Source organism: Pelodiscus sinensis, chromosome 9 (assembly GCF_052426305.1).
Source record: "Pelodiscus sinensis isolate ZL-2025 chromosome 9, ASM5242630v1, whole genome shotgun sequence".
Classification (NCBI taxonomy): domain Eukaryota; kingdom Metazoa; phylum Chordata; order Testudines; family Trionychidae; genus Pelodiscus; species Pelodiscus sinensis.
Genome location: NC_143060.1, coordinates 26,723,391 through 26,746,777, shown reverse-complemented (window position 1 = coordinate 26,746,777; position 23,387 = coordinate 26,723,391). Strand labels below are relative to the sequence as shown.

The window sequence follows — 23,387 nt, the reverse complement described above, 5'->3', positions numbered from 1 at the left end:
AAGAATATCTGATGTGTTCAGAACATTGGAGATTGGAAATCAGGACTGGTTTGTATGTCAGGAATTCCCTGGCGTTGTCAGAGCTTCAGATGACCCAACAGCCTGCAAATGTCACATTTAAAATTCTGCCTTCATGCCTGACTCTCAGCATAAATGAATTAAACAACAGAGCAGGCAGCAAGTCAATATGTTCTTAACAGCGAGAGTGAGCAGTGAAACAGTTTGTGGGTTGTTTGGAATAGGTAAATAGGAACTATACAAAAAAGAGGAAAATCTGAAACAGGAAAGAGAATTAACCTTTAAGATGGCTGACCAGATTAAATGTCACAGTAACATTTTTACAGCATAAAAAAATTAATAACCATGGATGGTTCATTTTGGTGATTGTGTGATGTCTTGCAATGAAATACTGCACTGTGAGAAGGCAGAAATATAGTGTTCATGTACTCCTTGATATAATAGAAGCTTATCAGTGGTATAGGACCAGATCCTCTCTGTAAACTGGTGCAAAGCAGCTACAGACCCAGTTACCTAGGGATTTCTTTGGCACAGGAGGATCTAAAGTTCTATGCCAGACCATTCAAGGCCCTTATCTCAGAAGTATGTACAGAAGTAGATGGCCCTAGCAATCCCTGCTCCCAGAGTAGCCCTTTGAGGAGGGAGGAATCATTGCCAAAGGTGGTATTTAGAGTACCCCTGAAACTGCTCTGCATGACAGTAGATGCCCATATCTGACACAGAAGCTATTTTCACATTCTTCTAAATTTCTTCATAAATATTACTTTGTCACACAAGGCACTCTTTTTGGAGAAAAAGGACCAGCAGCATATACTCTGTGTTAATGAATGAGGATGTTTCACATTCCATTTTTTGTGTGTGAAAATGTGATTTCCTGTATCTTAACTACTTTGACTAGCATAATAGATAGCTGGCAACTCTATGTAAACAGTGCTACTGGTTGGATCTCCTTGATCCGCCACCTTCGGAACATGATCAGTCCCGAATGAGGGAATTTTCCAGACCAGGAGAGGTCTCCTGTAGGGATGTGAACGACTAGTCGACTATCCAATAAGCAAATGCTTCTCGGATAGTTGACATACTAGTCAACTAGTCGTTTACCCCTGCCCCTTGTGCCTCTATCAGGAAGAGGAAGTGGGGGAGGGGGGCAGAGGAGGGAGTGCTTCCAAGCAGCAGCACTGCACACCCTGGACTCCTTGAAATGCTGCATGGAGCCTGATGCCGGGCTCCTCGCGGCGGTTCAAAGTGGCAGCGCCGCATAGAGCCCAGGATCCTTGGTCCCCCACTACTGCTAGCTCCAGCTGGGACTGCCATGGGTTCCCTGGATGTTGCTGGACCAGAGTGTCCAGGTTTAGGGAGATACCCAAAATACCATGATACAGATTGTATACAGATTGTATCATCAAATGTCCATCATTCTTCCTAAACATTATCTCTGATACTTCCTTCACTTTTTAAACCTCTGTAATGTGATAGCCAATAAAATCCTTGTATTTGATTTCTCATTTGTTTGTTCTTTGAGAAAAATTCAGGTACAATACATCTTGAATTGCTTATTACATATGAATTGCACAAAAAGAAGAAACTGCACCCAATTTTGTGTTCAACACAACATTTCTCTTGTATGAGTAGTAATCTGTTACCGTATTAGTATAAAAATAGGACAACAATGACATAGAAGTTAGCAATTCTAAACTCAATACGTTAGTTTCAGAGGGGTGGCTATGTTAATCTAACTTTAAAAACAATAAATAGTCTGTGACATCTTAGAGACTAACAAAAATATATACTATCATGAGCTTTTGAGGGTAAAATCCACTTCGGTATATTAGCATACAATTAATTTAACTATATAGGCACATAAATGAAAGGATAAAAACCAAAAGGAGTATAAATATTAAAACCTAAATCACCACGTTTCTGAATATAGAACAAATCTCTCACACACACACACACACACACACACACACACACACACACACACACACACAAAGGAAGATAATTGCTTTCCCAGTTTAAAACAAAAAGCACAAAAATTAGATATAAAAGTATCTTAAAGTAATTGGAAAAAGAAGAGACAATGTAAAGTTTACATCAGCTGTAAAACATTCACACAAAATGGGACACAACCTGGTTTTAAAATATTACAGTGCTATGTAGAAGGAGCTATGGCAGCCTACCTGGTTGACACCATGTACAGAATCAATTGCCAAGACATTAGAAATCAACAGCTCTTTGATTCTGTAAAAAATATCCTGTAAGTAGCATAAAATAATCACGTACTTTTGAATAAAAATATTTAAATTAAGTTTTAAAATAGCTTAGTCAAACTTCATGAGAATACTACAGAAGACATCTGAAAATTGTATGCTTTTTTGTACACTAATATATGCAGACAAATTTGGATTAAGGTTGTTTATAAAATGCAAAAAAGTTAAGAGCTATTTCAGTTCTTTTTTTTATTCTACTTTTTAATTCTGTTCTAGTGACAGGGTGGAGAATTTAAGTCAAATTAAAAAAAATTATATGTTGCAAGATTCTATTTTGGTTCATCACATACAAAACATCCATTACTAGGGCCTCAATTCAGCAAGGTACTTAAACTTGTGATTAACTTCAGAGGAGTTTCTCATGCACTGAAATTTAGATGCATGCGTATACACCTTGCTTAGTCAGGACTTAGACTATTGATGCATTTGTACTATACTCTGATGATGTAACCAAGTAATATTTCAGATATTATATTGATGAAATGAATGTTTCAGTGATGTGTCCAATCTCTTAATTTTATTTGAAAACTTAATTAAATGGCAGTTTGAGGCCATTTTTTCCAGTCGTTCATTAAATACTGATCATACAAGTGAAAACACTTCACCACTCTGGAACAGTACAATAATTTTTATTGTTACTTTTAATAGAAAATTAACAGTTGATCCATCTTTTCAGTCTGCTCTAAGCAGAGGTTTGGAGGCCTATACTAACGGTGCAACCTAGATTCCTCTGTATTTACTTCTGAAGGGTTGATCTTAGGGTTATAGTGGACCACAAGCTAAATATGAGTTAACACTGTGATGCTGTTGCAAAAAAAGCAAACATGATTCTGGGATGCATTAACAGGTGTGTTGTGAACAAGACCAGAGAAGTCATTCTTCCGCTCTACTCTGTGCTGATTAGGCCTCAGTTGGAGTATTGTGTCCAGTTCTGGACAACACATTTCAAGAAAGATGTGGAGAAATTGGAGAGGGTCTAGAGAAGAGCAATAAGAATGATTAAAGGTCTAGAGAACATGACCTATGAAGGAAGACTGAAAGAATTGGGCTTGTTTAGTTTGCAAAAGAGAAGATTGACTGGGGACATGATAGTGGTTTTCAGGTATCTAAAAGGGTATCACAAGGAGGAGGGAGAAAAATTGTTCTTCCTGCCCTCTGAGGATAGAACAAGAAGCAATGAGCTTAAACTGCAGCAAGGAAGGTTTAGGTTGGACATGGAAAAAGTTCCTAACTGTCAAGGTGGTTAAACACTGGAATAAATTGCCTAGGGAGGTTGTGGAATCTCCATCTCTGGAGATACTTAAGAGCAGGTTAGATAAATGTCTATCAGGGATGGTCTAGACTGTACTGGGCCCTGCCATGAGGACAGGGGACTGGACTCAATGACCTCTCGAGGTCCCTTCCAGTCCTAGTATTGTATTCTATGATTCCTATATAAGTCCTCAACTACTTCAGTGAAAACACACATTGCTACTAGAAACTAGTAAAAGAACGTTCTAGTGTATCTATTATCTCTTTGTTGCCCTTAAAAGTACTTAAACTTAGCAAATAAATTATTTCATTTCCCCAGAAAACTATTTGATCATAATATGAGAACACAAACAATCAAAATTAACAAATAAAAATTGGTTTTCTGGAGGTAACTGTAAAGAGAAAAATATGACTGTAAGCTTTACTATATTGAATCAATCCTGTAGTGTAAATGTGACTTTGCATTGCTCAATAGGAATTTGTTTTTGCCACTGAGGTTCCAGTTAACAAAACTCTGAAGCACTTTATTAATTGTAAGTACTTATGTTCTTAAGGAGTACTTAGGTTAGTTAAATGTTAAATGTTTTGCTGAGTAGGAGCTTAATACATGGTTTTTACTGTTCCATCCAGTCCATAGCTGAAAGCATGAAGACTAAATATGGGGAATCAAATGAAAAATTAAAGAAAGAAAAAAGATAAGAGTTAATCAGAGCTATAGAAAGGGAGCAGAGAGACCAAGGTTGTGGTTGGAGCAATTAATGATTACCAAACTTAATTATGGAACTGCTCAGTACAGTAGTTCGACAGTTAACTTTGCAACTAAAATCTCATTTCATCTCTGTTTTCAGCCCTTATGTCACTGTGGCCACCCAAAATAAAATCCCTTATCCCCACTTCTCATTTGTTTCTCAGGACCTCATTTTGATCTTTCTAGTTTTATACCAGTATGTAAAAATTCATTCCTTTTCAGTGAAGTTATTCCTATCCTGTGTTGTTTTAGCTGGGAGAAGAATCATTCCCACTATATAAAGGAGAGAGATTTTTTACAACATTTGAAGGGCAAAAATGAAAGCAAAGTGTACCAATATTCAGATTTCTAAAATGCTATTCTGTTCTTTTTGAGGTCCTAAAACACTGAAATACTTTAAAAAAATCCCACAGAAATCCAGTGCACGAAAGCCGGTTCTGATCGTGGTAGGTATCAGTAATGTAGTCCAGTAACCATAACTGAAAGCTGATCACAATGGTAGTTCTTTGCATATCAAGTGCATAATACTTTGGCAGATTTCCAACAAGGAAAGTTTGTTCCTGACAGCAGGAACCCTCCCTGTTTTGGCTCAGAATAAAATCTCTGCCCTTTGTTCTTATCCCAAGAAATTTCCTTCTTGACATTTTACAAACAGCACTTTTGAAAGAAGCTGGCAGCACCCAAGGGGTTGAGTTGTTGCCTTCCTGGTTTCCTCTCTGAGGAAGGGGTGGGTGTATCCTGTAGGTAATATTCCTCTCCTGCTTTTTTCATCCAAATGAGAAGTTGGGGTTATAGCTATCGCCATGCCTGTGGGTTCAAGTCAGCAATTACAAGCTGCCACTTCCATATGAAAGAGTATGGCCCCCTTATGGACATATGGAGCTGACATTCATGTGCTGCGTCACTAGTGAAATCTTCACACCAACCCAGTTCCCTGCCCATTGGCGCAATATTTACTCACAAGCACACACACATGCACTTGCAAAAGTACCTTTACTCACAAGGGATACAGGTGGTGACATTTCTCTAGAAGATGATGGCATGTCAGCTCCAAGAAGCAGCAGAACTAATTATAATGCAGCAGACTTCCGATAATCCGGCACCTTTGGGATCCAGGGGGTGCTGGATTATCGGCTATGCCGGAGTATCAGGAGGTACTCCGGTAGGGGAGCTGTGACGGGTCTGGGGGGAGGGGGAGGTTGGGCGGGGAACGGCGCGGCATGGGGTGAACCAGGTGCTGGTGAGGGGCAGCTCTGCGGAACCAACCCGACAGCAACCCAGCAGCTCTGCCCCAGGGCTTCCCCAAGTCCACCCCTGGTCACAGCAGGTGCTGCCAGGTGGTCCCAGAGCGTCGCTCAGGTGAGGGACGGCACTGCGGGACCAACCTGGCAGAACCCCAGCTGCTCTGCCCCAGGGCTTCCCCAAGTCCGCCGCTGCTGAAACTGACCAGCGGTGGACTTGGGGAAGCCCTAGGGCAGAGCAGCTGGAGTGCTGCCAGGTTGGTCCTGCAGCGCAGCTCAGGTAAGTGGTGGCGCTGCGGGACCAACTGGGCAGCATCCCAACTGCTTTGCCTTCCCTTCCCCACGTCCGCCGCTGGTCAGTTTCAGCAGTGGCAGACTTGGGGAAGCCCTGGGGCAGAGCAGCTGAGGTGCTGCAGGGCGCCGAGCAGGGAGGTGAGGGGCGGCGCTGCGGGACCAACCTGGCAGCATCCCAGCTGCTCTGCTCCGCACTGCTTCCCCAGATCAGCAGCTGGTCAGTTTCAGCAGCAGACTTGAGGAAGCGTCATGGAGCAGCTCCAATTGTCCAGCTGTCTGGAGTACTTCCGGGTTTCAGTTGGTGCCAGACTATTGGGAGTGCTGGACCACTGGATGCCGGACAATTGGAGTTTTACTGTACAGTCTTTTTAAACTAGTTACTTTTTGTAACTTATTTAAAATTATCCTTTGCTGGGTTCTTTGGATTGGTCAATTCCCAGGGAAATGGGGGATGAGGAGAGTCAACCCTGGATGAACGAGCTAATACTTGACACTATAACCTTTTTAAAATTTGCTGAATTTATCTGTTGGGAAACCTGTGAAAACAGCACCGTTAATTGAAGGGGTACTCCCTTGGAAGAATAATGCAGAAGAAGCAGCTAACTTGAAATATATTTGCATGGTACAGTTACTCACCAGACGTTAATTTGCAGTTAAACTACTCAATATTTTTACAGTCTAAATTTGAAATTAAGAGTTTGAGTTAACTTAAAAATGGCTCTAAGAAAAATACTTGCAGTTTTTCTTTCCTGCTTTGTTAAAAAGTGGCAAACAGGTGCACCAGATTTCGTTTGTTTACATGTTCTTAGGTTCGTTTCACTTTAATTTTTTGAAAATAAAATGGGAATTAGCACTGTATAAATGTTATTAATCTTTTATAAAATTGAATTAAGGATGTTACATACTTAGAGAGCAAAGCCAATACAGGTTTTAATTTAGCTGCAGACTCTTAAGAACAATTTGCACCTTTTCTATCAGCTTCATGTAACATGAACACTCTACTTCACTATTTTTCCCTTCTTCCTCCCTCCCCCCCCCCCCCACATCCCCTATTTATTTTGGGAACTTTTAATACTTCATTCATCTGAAGAAGTGGGTTGTACCCACGAAAGCTCATGATACCATCTACATCGGGGTGGCCAACCAAAACCTGAGAAGGAGCCAGAATTTACCAATGCACATTGCCAGAGAGCAACAGTTATATGTCACCAGCCCTGATCATCTCCCTACCACCACACTCAGCACATCCCAGCCACTGGCAGCCCCACTGGTCAGTGCCTCCTGTTCCTCCTGCCCGCTGTGATCAGCTGTTTCTCAGTGGGAGACACTGGAGGGGGGAAGCATGGGTGTGACAGGCTCACTGGAGAGGGTAGGAAATGGCAGACTCTTAGGGGGAAAGGGTGGAGAGGAACAGCACCAAGGGCAGAGCTAGGGGTTGAACAGTGAGCACCCTCCGGCTCAGAGGAAAGTTGGCACCTGTAGCTCCAGCTCCACCTATGCAAGGAGCCACATATTAACTTCTGAAGAGTCTCATGTGGCTCTAGAGCCACAGGTTTGCCACCCTTGATCTACATGTTTTGTTTGTCTTTGAGGTGCTGCAAGACTTTTTGTTGTTTTTTAAGTTTATCCTAAATCTAAGCACTCATCTGGATTATCGGCTAAGGAAGACATTGTTGTCTCAAGCACTGAAACTGGCATTTCCAAGTCTGACACCTGAGGCAGCACCTGCCATTTCTACAGTGATGTAATTCATGGTTATTTTGCAAACAATGATCATTCCATTACCAATATGCCAGATGTTTGGAATAATAAAGGACTTGTCTTTGAAGTGCCGGTTTCACCAGCAGTGCAGGAAATCCTTCCCGTTGTATAGTCAGCTCTGATTGAATTAGTTTAGTCACTCCAGTGGCCAGTTCTGCTCAACATCTTGTTTCTCAGAGCTCTCATCATGCAGTACTTTCAGGAGGAAAGCTGTTATTGATGACCTACCTTCAGTTGTCTCTGGGTTCTTGGCACCAGTCCTTGCTAATGACAGGGATAGTCCCCTTGTGGTTAGATGAGGCAGTCTTCATCTTCAGACTTAGGTATTGCCACCTCTTTCCCAAGTGCAAAGTACATCTCATTGAACCTCTCTCTGCTTTGTCCCAAGAGCTTATCACCTGAAAAATTTATAAGGCCCTGGAGCCTCCACTTTTGGAGTTGTGTAGCTGGGAAGAAATTGGGACTTAATGCCTTTCAAATGGCTCTTTTGGAACCCATGCCGGTTCCCTCTTATCTCTAGCTCCTCCCATTGCTGTTCCCATTCAGTATCATGTCTGTGCATGGGTAGTCTTCTCATTGGTGATCTCAGGATAAGTGCAAAGCGGGAAATAACTATACAGTAGGATCCTGCCGGTCAGCTGCCAGAGGAGCCTCAGCCTCAGTCTTTATGGTTTCATCCTCCTCTTCCCAAGGTTGTTTCCCAAGGAAGATGCTGATGAGAATCTTTTGAAAAGGGTTGCCTCCACCTTGGATATTCTGGAGGAGGAAGTTAGGGATTTGTTCCATAGACTTGTTGACATTTTGGCTGCGACTGATCATCTTGCATTGCTTTATCAATCAAAGTGGTGATTTTAGAACTCACCAAGATCCTGTAGCAAATGTCCTCCCACATCCAAGAGGGCTGAGCATCAATATGCCATATCCTCACAAGGAATTGAATATTTGTTTTCCTATCCTCCTCCAGTATTGTTTGTTGTTTCAGCTGCCAGTGAGAGAGAGTGTGGCAAGCAAGCAGTGAGGGCTTTACAGACAAAAATAAAATGCCAGACTTTAAAATATCTTAATTTTTCTAAGTAGTTTTACAGGCAATTAGTTATTTCCACTGTTTATCACAATACTGTGTGAAAATCTTATGTTCAATATGTATTAAATATGGAACATTCACTTTGGAAAGAAAGCACTTAGACTACTAGAAGCATACGCATTTGACATAGCATGGAAGATGATGTTTTAAATGCAAAAATACTGTGGCTCCTACAATGCCATGCAATTTTGTAAATGTGTTTATGGTGCTGCTATTTTACATGATCAGCTGATCTGTTTATATAGCTTCATTATTTTATAAGCAAGCACACAATATGCTAATTATAATTGCATAATGTTCTCTATAAAGGATCTCCTAGTGCAGAGTATCCAAAACTTCCCTTACTGTGTACACCCTTCCATATCATCCAGGTTGGACCTCCTTGGTTCAGAACGCTCAGGACCTGAGTGGTCACAAACAAGGGATTTTGCTGGACCAGGGTAGGTCAGGCCTGGGGCTCTCCTGGAACTCACCTCTTGGCTGCCAGCCCAGCCAGAGTGCTTCCCCTGAGTGGCTGGCAGGCTCCAGTCAGGGTCTCCAGTTTTCCCCTGCAGACAGGGTCTTCAGTTTTCCCCTGCAGTTCCTCTCCAGTTTTCCCCTACAACTGGCCTAGTCTGGCTGGCAGAGCTCAGACCCCTCTCCAGCCAGTGGAGCTCAGCTCCCGGCCGGCTGGGCTCCCTGTCCCCAGCTCAGCTCTGACCTGGGGGTGCTCAGCTTTGTGCCCCTAGATGCTGGATTGGTCTAGCTGCTGACCCTTAGGCTCACTGCCTTTAGGCCACTGGCTCTGCCAGCTGCCAGACTGGCTGAGCTCCCTGCTGGACCAGAGATGTTGCCAGATAGAGAGTCCCGGACCACAGAGGAATAACCAGCAATTGCCTGCATACTCCTATCAGATTGCAGTTCTTGTATTTTGACCCTTTTAATGTCAAAGCATTGTACAAAATGTACAAATTATAATACACATAAACACATAATATATTATTATAATCATAATGCATATCATTTACTGTTTTAGTTTTAATGTATGCTTACTTTTGATAAACATAAACAATGATTTAATAGTATTATTCACCATTAATGTGATGTATAAGGTTGTTTGAAGACAGGCACATAATGTGTAGCATGATAGGTTATAGTTTGAGTTACTGTAAATTAGCAAATATAACCCGTGGCTTGTCCATGTTTTTACCTACCACACCTCCCCCTATGTTAGCGTGTTATATTTGCTAATTTACGGTATAAGTTGTTTTCAACACAAAGGTGTTGTCACTGCTCTGATATCATTCCAGTGAGTGATGGAAATCCACTGTCACACACATAAGTTGTAACGCATGACATCAAAACCTTGACAGCCCTGTCTGACAGTTTGTGAAATTCTCCATTTGGATTCAAAATTCAGCCAATAGTTTTTGTTGAAACTCAGTCTTAAGTCTGCTGTCAGCAGAGAAGTCCAGGAGATTCTCTTGTTCTTTTTTTGACAAGTCTTGCAGTTCAGGCAATGTCTAGGAAGAAGTGCTGCAGAAAGGGATCTAGGGGTCATAGTGGACCACAAGCTAAACGAGTCAACACTGTGACGCTATTGCAAAAAAAGCAATTCTTCTTCGGATAGTGCCCGTGGGTGCTCCACGTCTGGTATCGGGCTGGTTCCGGCACCGCGAATCGGAGCTTGCCAGAGCTGTGTTTGGCTGGACTGCATGTGCACGAGCAGTTTTTGCGCGTTTCATCTGCCGCACGCGGTCGAGCGCCCGCCAGTTCCTCTTATCTGCCCCTGGTCGCGGACGGAGCTCCCCTCATTTCCTCACGTTACCTGAGTGAAAGTTTAAGAAAAGTTGTAGAAAATAATTTCTTTTAGCCTTGCTGTTCATTACTTCATTCCTCCATTCAAAAAAAAAATACTCGTTACTTAATGTTTATAGTTATAAATGCGGGTCTCAGCTACTGTTGCTGCTATAGCCCTTAGTTCCGCGGGCTCTTTCCCTCCAAAAAAGAAAAAAAGAACAAGAAGAGAAACAGTTACTAATTGTATATAGTTATAGTGTCTGCTCCTAGCTACTGTTGCTGTTACAACCCTTAGTTCATGGGCTTCTTCTCAAAATAAATAAATAAAAACCACACACCACCAAACAGAAGAAAGAGAACTATTTATTCAAGTTATACACGTATAAGCCCTGTTTTAGTTACTCTTACTGTTAAGCTCATTAGATTCGTGGGCTTCTTATCTCAAAAAAAAAAAAGAAAGAAAGAAAAGAGAAGGAGAACAGAGGAACAAGACAAGGACACATAAAGAGGCACAAAGTGAAACCCCTCTCAAAGTGTCAACATGCCGGGCTCCCCTGGTTTTAAGAAATGTTCCGTGTGCAGGGAGTCAATGCCGGTATCCGACGGCCACTCTGCTTGTGTCCACTGCCTTGGGAAGGCACATATCCCCCAGAAATGCAGCCACTGTGCCAAGCTGACGACCAGAGCCCGCAAGGAGCGGGAGTGACATTTGAAGGAGATCCTGTTTGATAAGGCTCTTCTGCCTTCTAATATAACAGGCTCCTCTGCATCAGACCCCACTGCAGAAAAGTGGAGAGCTCCTTCCCCGGCTATGGCTTCCCCAAAAAGGAAGAGAGCCTCTCCTGCTCGTTCCCTGCCGATTGTCCCACAGTCGCGGGTGAGTGCAGATGATAAGTCGGGCACCTCTGGTTCCAGGATAGCCCGTGTACCAACTTAAAAAAAGCTTGCCGGCACTTCCCGGTCCTGGCCGCCTGCGACACCGCAGGCAGCAGAAGGGCTTCTTAAAGGCTCAGCTCCACCGGCACCGACGCTCCTGGTGCCGGCTCCTCCCACCCCTGCAGTCACTCCTCCTCACAAGGAGCTGTCTTCAGCACCATCGGCACCCACTTTGCCTATTGCTGAACAGATGCCTGCATCATCGCAGCCACCTGAGCCTCCAATCTCGCAGCCTGCATGCTCTGAACAGCTAGCAGCAGCATCTAGTAAAGGAGCACCTAACTCAAATGCCCAGGCGATCTCTCTCTCTCCCCCTCCCTACCTTCTCTCCAAGCCACCCCCTCACCCTTCTACTTCTGCAAACCATACAACGGGACAGAGGGAATATTATAGGCAAAGTATATCGTCTCACCACCATTACTACAGGGAGCGTAGCTGCTCACATCACAGATGCTCTAGATCTCGATCCCCTTCAAGACACCCGCGCTCACCGATCCGCTAACCACGGAGGACCTACTACATCAGGCATAGCAGTACTAGGTCCTCTAAACGCTCGTCACCTGCAGGCTCTGATCAACATTACACGCACTATTATAGACCCTCCTATTGTGAATCATCTCATCACAGCCACTCGCGATCTCACCGCAGATCACCATGCTCCTGTCAGTCGATCAGCCCATGCTCGGTACATTGCGAACCTCAGAAACAGTCTCCGCTCCGAGCCACGCTGCCTCCACGCTCTCCAGTCACAACAATCAGACCTGGAAGAGGGTCAACTGTCAGAAACGGAACCAGACATGTCTCCTAATGCCCGCTCGTCAATGCCCTCGCTGGGTGAAGTGGTAACTCCGGCCGAGACGTCACCTCCCGATGACCTCAAGGAGTTCCAAGACCTCTTTAAATGTGTTGTGCAATCCCAGGAGGTACAACTTACTGAGATCCAGGTGAAACAGCATAAGCTGTTCAAGAATTTACACCCTAAACATCAGTGAAAGATTGCCCTCCCGATAGACGAGGCTATTATGGAGATAGCTGAGAAAATCTGGCAAACGCCAACATCGATACCACCTACCAACAAAAAAGCGGACAGGAAATATTTTGTCCCATCCAAAGGGTTAGACTTTCTTTTTAATCACCCACAGCCTAACTCTCTGATAGTGGATGCGATCCGCCATAAGGCTAAGATGCCCCACTTCAAAAACTCCCTCCCTGATAAGGATTCTAAGAAACTAGATTTACTCAGGTGTAAGATCTACTCTTCCTGAACCTTACTCCTCTGAATTGCCAACTATGTTGTCCTCTTATCAAACCATAACTTTGACAACTATTCCAAGCTTCCGGAACTTATGCAACACCTCCTCGACAACAAGAGACCTCTTCTAAAAGCTGTTGTGCAAGAGGGGTACACTGCAGGCAGAACATCACTTCAAATTGCCACCGATGTGGCAGACATGGCTGCACGAGCCATGGCAACAGGTATTGCCAGGCGAAGAGCCTCCTGGCTATTGTTAGCAGGAGCCCCTAGAGAATTGCAGTCTAAAGTTGAGGATCTGCCATTTGACTGACAGAAGCTGTTTTCCTCCACTACTGATAAGATTCTCCATTCTGGGAAGGACTCTTGTACTACCCTCCGAACTCTGGGTATGTACACGACGCCTTTCAGGCACAGGCGATACTACCCCTTTCAAAGGAGGTACGATTACTTATCCTATAAGCAGCAGCAATGCGGACCTGACCAATCTAGATTTAGACAGCGTCGTCAACGCAAACGCCAGCAGGAGAACCGTCCATCAGCTCGGCCTGCTCCTAAAAAGCAGGTTTGACTTCTGTGCCAAGGACTCAGACATGTCTCCGGTGGTCAACACACAAAAGCCTGCCATTAGCCTGTTCCATCGTCAGCTGAGGCCAAACTTTCATCAATGGGCCAACATTACCTCGGACCAATGGGTTCTAGAGGTGATAACATCAGGCCTCACAATCCCGTTTACCTCAGTTCCCCCCACTATCCCACCCACCCCGTCCCTTTTCAGGGACCCATCTCACGGAATTGTTCTTCAAGGAGAAGTCCTCCACCTGCTAGAGATCGGAGCCGTAAAGCGAGTACCCACGGAATTTCGGGGGAAAGGCTTTTACTCCAGGTATTTCCTGGTCCCCAGACAGTCCTAGGGGTGGAGACCTATTCTCGACTTGATAGGCCTAAATCGTTTCATTCAAAAGAAGTGCTTCAAGGTGACCATGCTGGCCAAGATCATACCAGCATTAAACAAAGGAGACTGGTTCGCAATCCTAGATTTACAGGACGCATACTTTCACATCACAATACATGTAGCGCACAGGCAATTTCTACGGTTCGTAGAGGGGCACGAGCACTTTCAATACAAAGTATTTCCGTTCGGCCTTGTCTCGGCCTCAAGAGTGTTCTCCAAAACACTGGCAGTAGTGGCTGCTCATCTACGCGGAACCGGGGTCTCAATTTTCCCCTATCTCGATGATTGCCTGATCAAAGGTCACACTCATTCAGAGACTCACCACATGGTAACTGCAACTTGGGCTCTATTCGACTCCCTCGGCCTTATTGTAAACATGGGAAAATCGCATCTACAACCGACGCAAACCCTGACCTTCATCGGAGCTCAACTCAACTCTGTCAGAGCGAGTTCATCTGCCGGCCAAGTGTTTTCAAGTCATAAAGGACTTAATAAGAACGGTCCTGCATTCCCCAACACTCCCAGTACGTGTATACCTGCAGCTCTTGGGTCATATGGCGGCTACTACAATCATCGTGCATCGTGCAAGGTTACATCTGCGGTGCCTGCAGCACTGGCTGAGCACGTTATACAGTCCCGTCAGATGCAGCACCCGCAAAACCGTGGTGCTAACCGCACACGTCAAGGAGTCCCTGCATTGGTGTACCAACCCCAACAACATGTGGTCAGGAGTCCCCTTTCACGTGGCACAGTTGTCAAGGGAGATAACCACAGACGCTTCTCTCATCGGCTGGGGTGCCCACATGGGTACGGAAACAGCTCAAGGCCGTTGGTCCACGGCGGAAATGATGCTGCATATCAACCTCCTTGAGCTGTGAGCGGTGTTCCATGGCTGCAAACAGTTCAAGATGCACATAAAAGGTACGACAACCAGAATTCTCACCGAGAACATCATTACGATGTATTATGTGAACAGGCAAGGAGGTGTCCGGTCCTGGTCCCTTTGTACAGAGGTGGTCCGCTTGTGGAGGTGGTGCATTCAAAATGACTTTTTTATCGTGGCATCATATTTACCTGGTGCGAACAATATCATTGCAGCTGCACTGAGCAGACACTTTCATCAAGACCACAAGTGAGTGATCTGCACGGACGTCCTCCTACTTTTCTTCCACCACTGGGATCGTCCAGTGATAGATCTGTTCACCACATGTGCCAATGCGAAATGCAGAGCATACTGCTCCAGAGCAGGAGTGGACACCCACTCCCTGGGAGACGCATTTCTGCTTCACTGGGATACATCACTATTATACGCATTCCCCCCCAGTTGTGCTCATTCCCAGGGTACTTGAGAAGATCATCATGGACAAGGCACGAGTGCTACTCATAGCCCCAGCCTGGCCCAGGCAGCCATGGTACTCAACTCTCCCGCAGCTGTCGATGCGAGCGCTGTACCGATTCCCTTATCTACCAGACCTGCTGATGCAACAGAGCGGCTCCACTCTGCACCGATGGTAGATGGTTCAGCACGTCCAAGAATCTTTGCTCAGACCAGTTGAAGCGCGTCTTGCTACATAGCAGGAAAACCTACCTGTCCAAATGGTCTAGATTCATGTGCTGGTGCTAAGGACCTAGATCCTCTTATCTCACCACTGCATGTCTTACTGGACTATATCCTCCAGTTGCCTGCAGCTAGACTATCCATATCATCACTTAGAGTCCACATGGTAGCAATTGTGGTTTTTCACCACCCCATCGAAGGGAGGTTGGTGTTTTCCCATCCTACAATGACAAGATTGCTCCAAGGTCTCGCTAACCTTAACCCACCACGCAGACCCCCGCCAGCTACATGGAGTCTTGATCTGGTTTTAGATGTCCTAAAACGACCACCGTTTGAACCTCTGACGACAGTACCCATGCCGAAGCTTACAATGAAAGTACTCTTCCTCCTTGCTGTAACATTGGCGCGTGGGGTGAGCGACCTGGCAGCACTGATGTCAGCGCCCCCCTATTCAGTCTTTAATAGGGACTCTGTAACACTTAGATCTCATCCAGCTTTTCTACCTAAAGTCTGAACAGATTTTCATATCAATGAGCCAATCGTTTTACCATGTTTCTATCTTAAACCTCACATCTCAGCATGACGCTCTCCTGCATACTCTGGACGTCCGCCAAGCCCTGGCATTCTATATAGATAGAACCCACGATATTTGAAAGATGGATTGTCTCGACATCAGGGCGTTCTAAAGGCCAACCCCTTTCGGCCCAGTGCATTTCGAAATTCGTTGTCTCTTGTATTACGACCTGTTATACTATCTGTAAGAATCCGCTCCCATCACAGCCTAGAGCCCACTCTACGCGAGCAGTTGCTATGTCAGCAGCCTTTGTAAGAGGAGTCCCCCTATGTGACATCTGCCGGGCGGCTACTTGGTCTTCTAACACCACATTCTCAACATGTTATGCAATCGCGCAGCACCTGGCCTCCGATTCAGTGGCTTTAGCAGTGCTTCCAAGTCATCATGATTACGCAGCCCATGTCTAAGTGGGATTACTGCTCTGGAGTCACCCACGGGGACTACCCGAAGAAGAAAAAGTAGTTACCTCCGAGAAGTAACAATGTTTCTTCGAGGTGTGTCCCCGTGGGTGCTCTGTGACCCACCCTCCTCCCCACTACGGAATCTCGTCTGTTTCTGTGTTGTAGATAGGAGATGAGAGGAACTGACAGGCGCTGGACCGCACACGGCAGATGAAAGGCACGAAAGCTACTCGTGCATGCGTGGTCCGGCCAAACACAGCTCTGGCAAGCTCCGATTTGTGGCACCGGGACCAGCTTCACACCAGATGTGAAGCACCCACGGGGACACACCTCGAAGAACCATCGTTACTGCATAGAGGTGAGTAACTTCTTCTAGGATGCATTAATAGGTGTGTTGTGAGCAAGACACGAGAAGTCATTCTTCCGCTCTACTCTGCGCTGATTAGGGCTCAGTTGGAGTATTGTGTCCAGTTCTGAACACCACATTTCAAGAAAGATGTGGAGAAATTGGAGAAGATCCAGAGAAGAGCAGGAATGATTTAAAGGTCTAGAGAACATGACCTATGAAGGAAGACTGAAAGAATTGGACTTTAGTTTGCAAAAGAGAAGATTGATTAGTGACATTATAGTGGTTTTCAGGTATCTAAAAGGGTGTCACAAAGAGGAGGGAGAAAAATTGTTCTTCCTGCCCTCTGAGGATAGAACAAGAAGCAATGGGCTTAAACTGCAGCAAGGGAGGTTTAGATTGGACATTAGGAAAAAGTTCCTAACTGTCAGAGTGGTTAAATAAGTTGCCTAGGGAGGTTGTGGAATCTCCATCTCTGGAGATATTTAAGAGCAGGTGTCATGATCGTGAGGGTTAGCCAGTAGCTTGGGACCTAAGGGGTTAACCTTACCTAAGTCAGGTAGATTCAGCCAATAGGAATGTAGGTAGGAATTTCAAACTGGGACAAAGGAATTTTTTGGTTTCTCCCTCCTTTGTCCTGGGCAAGTTCTTTCCTGTTATTGAAGGAGACAGACATGTATCTCTCTTCAAGAAACAATTCTTCACTTTTCTGTAAGTAGGGTAATGTTTAGATAAATCCGTTAGGTTTTATTGTTTTATGGTTTGAGAAATGGGACCTGATGTCTGTGTACTTTTAAAAAATGTTTTGGCTTCCCTTTGTAACTAAATTCTAGGGCACGAGTGGGGAAGGAGCCATGACAGCAGGTTAGACAGACATCTATCAGAGATGGTCTAGATAGTACTGTGTCCTGCCATGAGGGCAGGGGACTGAAATTGATGGCCTCTTGAGGTCCCTTCCATTTCTAGTGTTGTATGATTATATGAATGCAGAAAAATGTGTGAAAACAGTGGATCCATCTGTTTATGCTGAGAGAAAGCACTCACATAATTGCCTTACCAGTTCAGTGAGATGTGCTTGATGTCCCCTTTAACGATGTCCTGCAAATGTAGTTAATTCGTTATCAGGAATACATACAAGTTTGGTAAAATTTCAGTGTTGTTTTCTTCCACATGGTGAGTCCAGAATTCCACTTTTTTTTTTATCATTGACTCAGTTTTGTCCTGGACATTTAAGATAGTTACATTCAGTCCATGAAGTCCTCGATTTAGCTCACTCAAATGAGAGAATGTGTTTGACAAATAAGCCAGACTCTGTCATGCAGACAGAGAGTAGGAATAGGTGATCTGTAAAGAACATCTTGAACTTGGATTGAAATTCAAAGAAACATGCCAAGTGCTTGTCCCACGGTAGCCATTGAACCTTAATATGTAGCAATAGATTGACATGTATGCATCTCATCTCATGGGCTACGTCTACACTGGCATGATTTTCTGGAAATGCTTTTAACTGAAAAGTTTTCCGTTAAAAGCATTTTTGGAAAAGCGCGTCTAGATTGGCAGGACACTTTTCCGCAAAAGCACTTTTTGTGGAAAAGTGTCCATGGCCAATCTAGATGCGCTTTTCTGCAAAAAAGCCCTGATCGCCATTTTCGTAATCGGGGCTTTTTTGCGGAAAACAAATCTCTGCTGTCTACACTGGCCCTTTTGCGCAAAAGTTTTTCGGAAAAAGACTTTTGCCCAAACGGGAGCAGCATAGTATTTCCGCAAAAGCACCGACAATCTTACATGAGATCATCCGTGTTCTTGCGGAAATTCAAGCGGCCAGTGTAGACAGCTGGTAAGTTTTTCCGCAAAAGCAGATGATTTTGCGGAAAAACTTGCCAGTCTAGACACAGCCATGATGTACAACGTAAAAGATTCTGGAATTCAAGGGCTGCACTTTTATAAAGTCCAGTACCTTCTTCAAGTTGGTAGGCATGCTTTTGGCAACATGTGCTTCCCTATGGCTACTTTAATCATTGAATCATAGAACACTAGAACTGGAAGGGACCTCGAGAAGTCATTGAGTCCAGTCCCCTGCCCTCATGGAATGTCTGATGCGTTGTGTCATTATTTCTCTATGCCTGCCAGTCATTAGCTTTGCTCCATTGGCTCAGATACCAGTACATTTAACCAGATGATCTATGGATTTTCTGAAGCTTTTAAGCAACCAAAAAATCTCCTGAGCTGTCATTCTGGGAAGCAGCACCTGAAAAAAACAAAATGTCCTCCTGTACTGCACCTTTGTAAATGTACTACAAGTACACCAGAAGGTGAGGTAAGCCTGCCATGTCTGTGGATTCATCCAGCTGCACAGCAGAGCACCAGCTGCTAGGATTATGGTTTACTAATTGAGTTAGGGTATGTCTACACTAATAGCGTCTACACATTCAAACCGCTATTTCAAATTTAATTCGAAATAGTGGAGCCCTTAATTCGAATTTGGTAAACCTCATTCTACGAGGAGTAACACCAAATTCAAAATAGCTATTTCGAATTAAGTGCTGTGTAGACACTTAATTCGAAATAGGGGACCTCCAGCTCTTCCCAGGGAGCCTTGGTGGCCACTCTGGGCACAACCAGGAAAACTTACTCTCCTCTCCCCCAGCCCTGGAGCCATTAATGGGGTAGACCCTGGCCACAGTGCCTGTGCGAGCTCCAAGCCTACCAGCCCAGAGCTAGCAGTGGCCACCGGGACCCCTGACCCAGTGGCCCCAAAATATGAGCCAGCAAGCCACTGGCAGCCAGCCCTCCACCATTCCCCAGGAGCAGTCTGCCAGCTCCTAGGAGCCTGACAAGGGCTGGAGAAGGCGGGCGCCTTCCTGGTCCAGGGTGGAGATCATGGACCTTATTCAGGTTTGGGGGGGATGCCCCCAACATCCATGATCTCCGCACTAGATGGAGTAATGCAGCTGTCTATGGCAGGATAGCTGCCAGCCTGGCTATCAAAGAACACGTGCGAACCCAGGAGCAGGTTTGCATGAAAATCAAGTTGGTCCGGTGAGACCCCCAACCCTAGGCCCTGAGCTTCCCCTCCCACTTCTTCCCCTTGCTTCCCCCTTCCAGCTCCCTCCTCCCAGGTTTCCCTCTCCCACCTCCTTTTCCCAGTCTTCCCAGAGGTTCATCCCCCCCCCCCCATTTTGTTCAATAAACTCAGTTTCTATTTTTGAACATACATGTCTTTTATTTGACATCAGGAAGGAGGGCTAGGGAGGGGTAAGTGGAAGGATGTGAGGGAGGAATGTGGCACCAGCCTCTGGTGGGGAGGACCAGGGGTGGCTCTGATGGCTTCTCGGGGTGGATGCTCTCCCGAAGGGCCACCTGGATCCTGACAGCCCCTCAATGGACCCCCTGGATGGTAGCCTGCAGCAAATGCAGTCGGGCTGATGGCAACGACCCCACGAGACGCACCGCCATGCCCAGGGGCAGCTCTGGCTCCATGTATCCGAGTGCTGTGGTGTCCTGAGTGCCGTCACTCAGGGCACTCCCAGACAGGACTGCTTTGCTGTCCCTCATCGAGGTAGACAAGCAAGTGGAGAACCCTGCGAACAGTCTGTCCGGGGTGGGGGTAGGGTCCCTTTAAGCACGGAGCTCAGTTAGCCTCAGGCAGCAGCCCCAAAGTCCTAACCTGACGCCAAGCTGGCACTGGTTCCGGCCAGCCTTAACTTCAGTTCAGGGTCCACTCAGTGTGGACGTGCTATTTCGAAATAGCAAAACGCTATTTCAAAATAGTTTTTGTGTATAGATGCGTTATTTCGAATTAGGTTAATTCAAATTAACTATTTCAAATTAAGTTAATTCGAAATAGCGCTGTAGTGTAGACATACCCTTAGGAAATTATTATCCATATCATCAATTCAACTTGACACTGTATTGCTTGATAATTGCATTAACTGAATTAATTTTGGGGCCTTCTCTCTAAGCATTGGTAAGCCTCATGTAGTATTAGCTACTCTGCTGTGGTGTGAGGTTTTCCTGAATTTGCAACTCTATAACACACGAAGTCTGGTGCTTCTAGAGCCTTAATATTGTCATTGACAGCAGACCATCTCCTCCAAAACTTTCTTGCTCACCATTAGCTGTGCCCACATCCATTAAAAATTCTGATGGTTTGGCCTTGTTCATATTTTGTTTCCAATTGTCTGCACAGAAGAAATCGTTATAGGCTGTTATTTGACAGGACTTCATAGACTTATAGAATACTACTACTGGAAGGATCCAATTCCTGGCACCCACAGCAAGACCAAGCACTATCTAGATCATCCCTGACAGGTGTTTGTCTAACCCTCTCTTAAAAATCTCCAGTGCTGGAGATTCCACAACTTCCCTCAGCAATTTATTCCAGTGCTTAACCTCCCTGAAAGGAAGTTTTTCCTAATGTCCAGTTTAAACCTCCAATGCTACAATTTAAGGCCTTTGCTTCTTGTCCTATTATCAGAGGTTAAGGAGAATAATTTTTCTCCCTCCTCCTTGTAACACCCTTTTAGATACTTGAAAACTGTTGTCATGTCCTCTCTCAGTCTTTTCTAAGTCCAAACAAACCCAATTCTTTCAGTCTTCCCTGATAGGCAAGGTTCTCTCTACAGCCCCGAGACTGCTTAAATCAGCCCCACCCAGTCAGGCAGCTCTGTGCGCAGAGTCTCGAGCCCCTGACTGGGTGGGGCTGATTAAGCAGCTGCGGGACTATGCTGCCCCGCAACTTAGAAAGAACCTTGCTCATAGGTCATATTTTTTAGAACTTTAATCATTTTTATTGCTCTTCTCTGGACTTCAATTTCTCCACATCTTTCTTGAAATGTGGGGCCCAGAACTGGACACACATTCAGCGAAGAGTAGAGTTGAAGAATTATTTCTTGTCTTTTTTCCCCCCAAACCACTTCCTCCAAGTGATGCAACTGGGAGCCAACAGAGGGTGTGGGGTTGAGGTCAAGTGGCTCTGCTTCCCACTGCTGCTGGTGAGTGCAGGTACAGGCCTGATTCTTGCTGCTGGCATCAGGTCTCCTGCTAGCCCCTACCTTACCCTCCCAGGCTGCCCATTGTGGTTACTCCAAATTGTTCGTCCTATGAACAGGACAGCTCTGCTTTGAGTAGCCTATTATGAAAATGTTTTAAAAAAAAAAAGGTAATAAACAAAATTCACCATTACACAATTTGTCTCATATTTCACAGAAATGTCTTGCATACTCTCAGTGGTACACACGTCAGTTTGGGAACCTCTGTCCTAGTGGATTGTGCTTAATTCCTTTCACAAGTTCTGTGATGATACTACAGTACACAGATCTTTATATGTTATGTTCTGAAGGGACTATGCCAAGAGACCAGTCTTTGTTGTAATCTCATTGTTAGACATTTCAATTTGATATTCTCAAGGGTTTTAACCAAACACAATCCCTATTGTGCTCTACAAGGGTCTCCAAATGCTGGTGATATATGAAGTGTTGCAGTGTCTAGACAAAGTGATATACAGCTAATGCTTCTCGGGCTGTCTGAATTCCTTTGCCTCTATCAACTGATGTCAGAAGAACCTTTTCTCTATTTAGAGGTGCAAATGAGGGCAGGTTGTATCGCATACCATGTTTCCTCAGCAGGGCAGTTCAGTATGTTTGCCCTCATCCTGACAGCAGCACATTTGACTGAAGCTTGAGGATTTTGGGTGCAATAACTCACAGATTTCTTCTTTATGTGATGATCCTTTTCCATTAAGCATATAATTTACTTTTTTCATTATTCTTTGCTCCTGTGGGATTCATTATGCTACATTTGTCTGCATTCATCTGCATTTGTCATTTATTAGCCTAAGTTCGTTCTTAAACGTTCTAAATCTGTGTGCATGTGTCTGCATCATTCTTCATTTATTTGCTGTTCCTTCAAATTTTGAATCAGAAGAGTGAGTACTATTTAGGTCACTCTGATGAATTGTCTCCTATGGGAATAACTGAATAGGTTTCCAGTACATAATGATATGCAAATAATGTGCTTCTACCTTGCATGGGAATAGACTAAATATATATGCAAGCTCTGTATAACCTTAATAGAGTTGGTAGCATCATTATATGCTATGAGTTGTGGTAGTATGGTGTCTGGTGTGTGTGTGTGTGTTTGTGCACACATGTCCGCTGTAGCTGGGGCACAGGAATCTCTTTAAAATATTTCTCAGTGAAAATGTAATATGTGAACAACATACTGTGATCTGTATGGAAGTTTTAAAGCCAGTGGTAGGTCTGATTTACTTGCTTGCATAAGACATAGGAATTACATTAAGCACCAAAAATAAAACTGAAGGTGCCTATCATATTATCACTCTAATTGATTTCACTAGTAGAGCTTCTCCATCTGTGGAGAAAAAGAAGAAACTGAAAAAAGATGCATATTCAGATGCTTCTTTTTAAATGTATTTGTTCAACTACTTCTTGCTTGCATATATGTCTGTGTGTGCAAGGCTTGTGAGGAAAAGTAGTTTTTAAAAATGAAACTTCCTTTTAAGTGCCTTTCTACTCGTTTCCTAGAGCAATTCAGAAAACAGGTGCTTTCTTTACAAACCCTTGTTTAGTGAGCCTTTCCGTGTAAGAGAGTGCATTCTTCCTAAAACTTCATTTCACTGAAATTAACTTACAGGTCCACTGAGAATAGCTTGTATTAAGCAGAAACGGAAGCTTAATGGTTTAGACGTTCATCAAATAAACTGCATAACTATAAAGCAAAGATGCCAAGCCTTACACTCTTGTACTTGAAAGTATTGTGTTCCCTCTCGTGGGAACTCAAGATTAGAAAAATTATAAAGGCTTTGCACAAAAACAGACAGTTAGAATTAATTTTTGCCTAAGCAGGGAAATGTCAGAAGCCTATTATGGTAATTTTTCAATTTTGTCTTAACTGTTCA

The 23,387-nt window shown here is 44.4% G+C and overlaps 1 protein-coding gene across 2 annotated transcripts in view; it reads left to right on the top strand.

Annotated features, from left to right (window-relative positions):
- PIGK (phosphatidylinositol glycan anchor biosynthesis class K) overlaps window positions 1–23,387 on the top strand; it is a 162,584-nt gene that overhangs the window by 118,412 nt on the left and 20,785 nt on the right. The window lies entirely within an intron of this gene.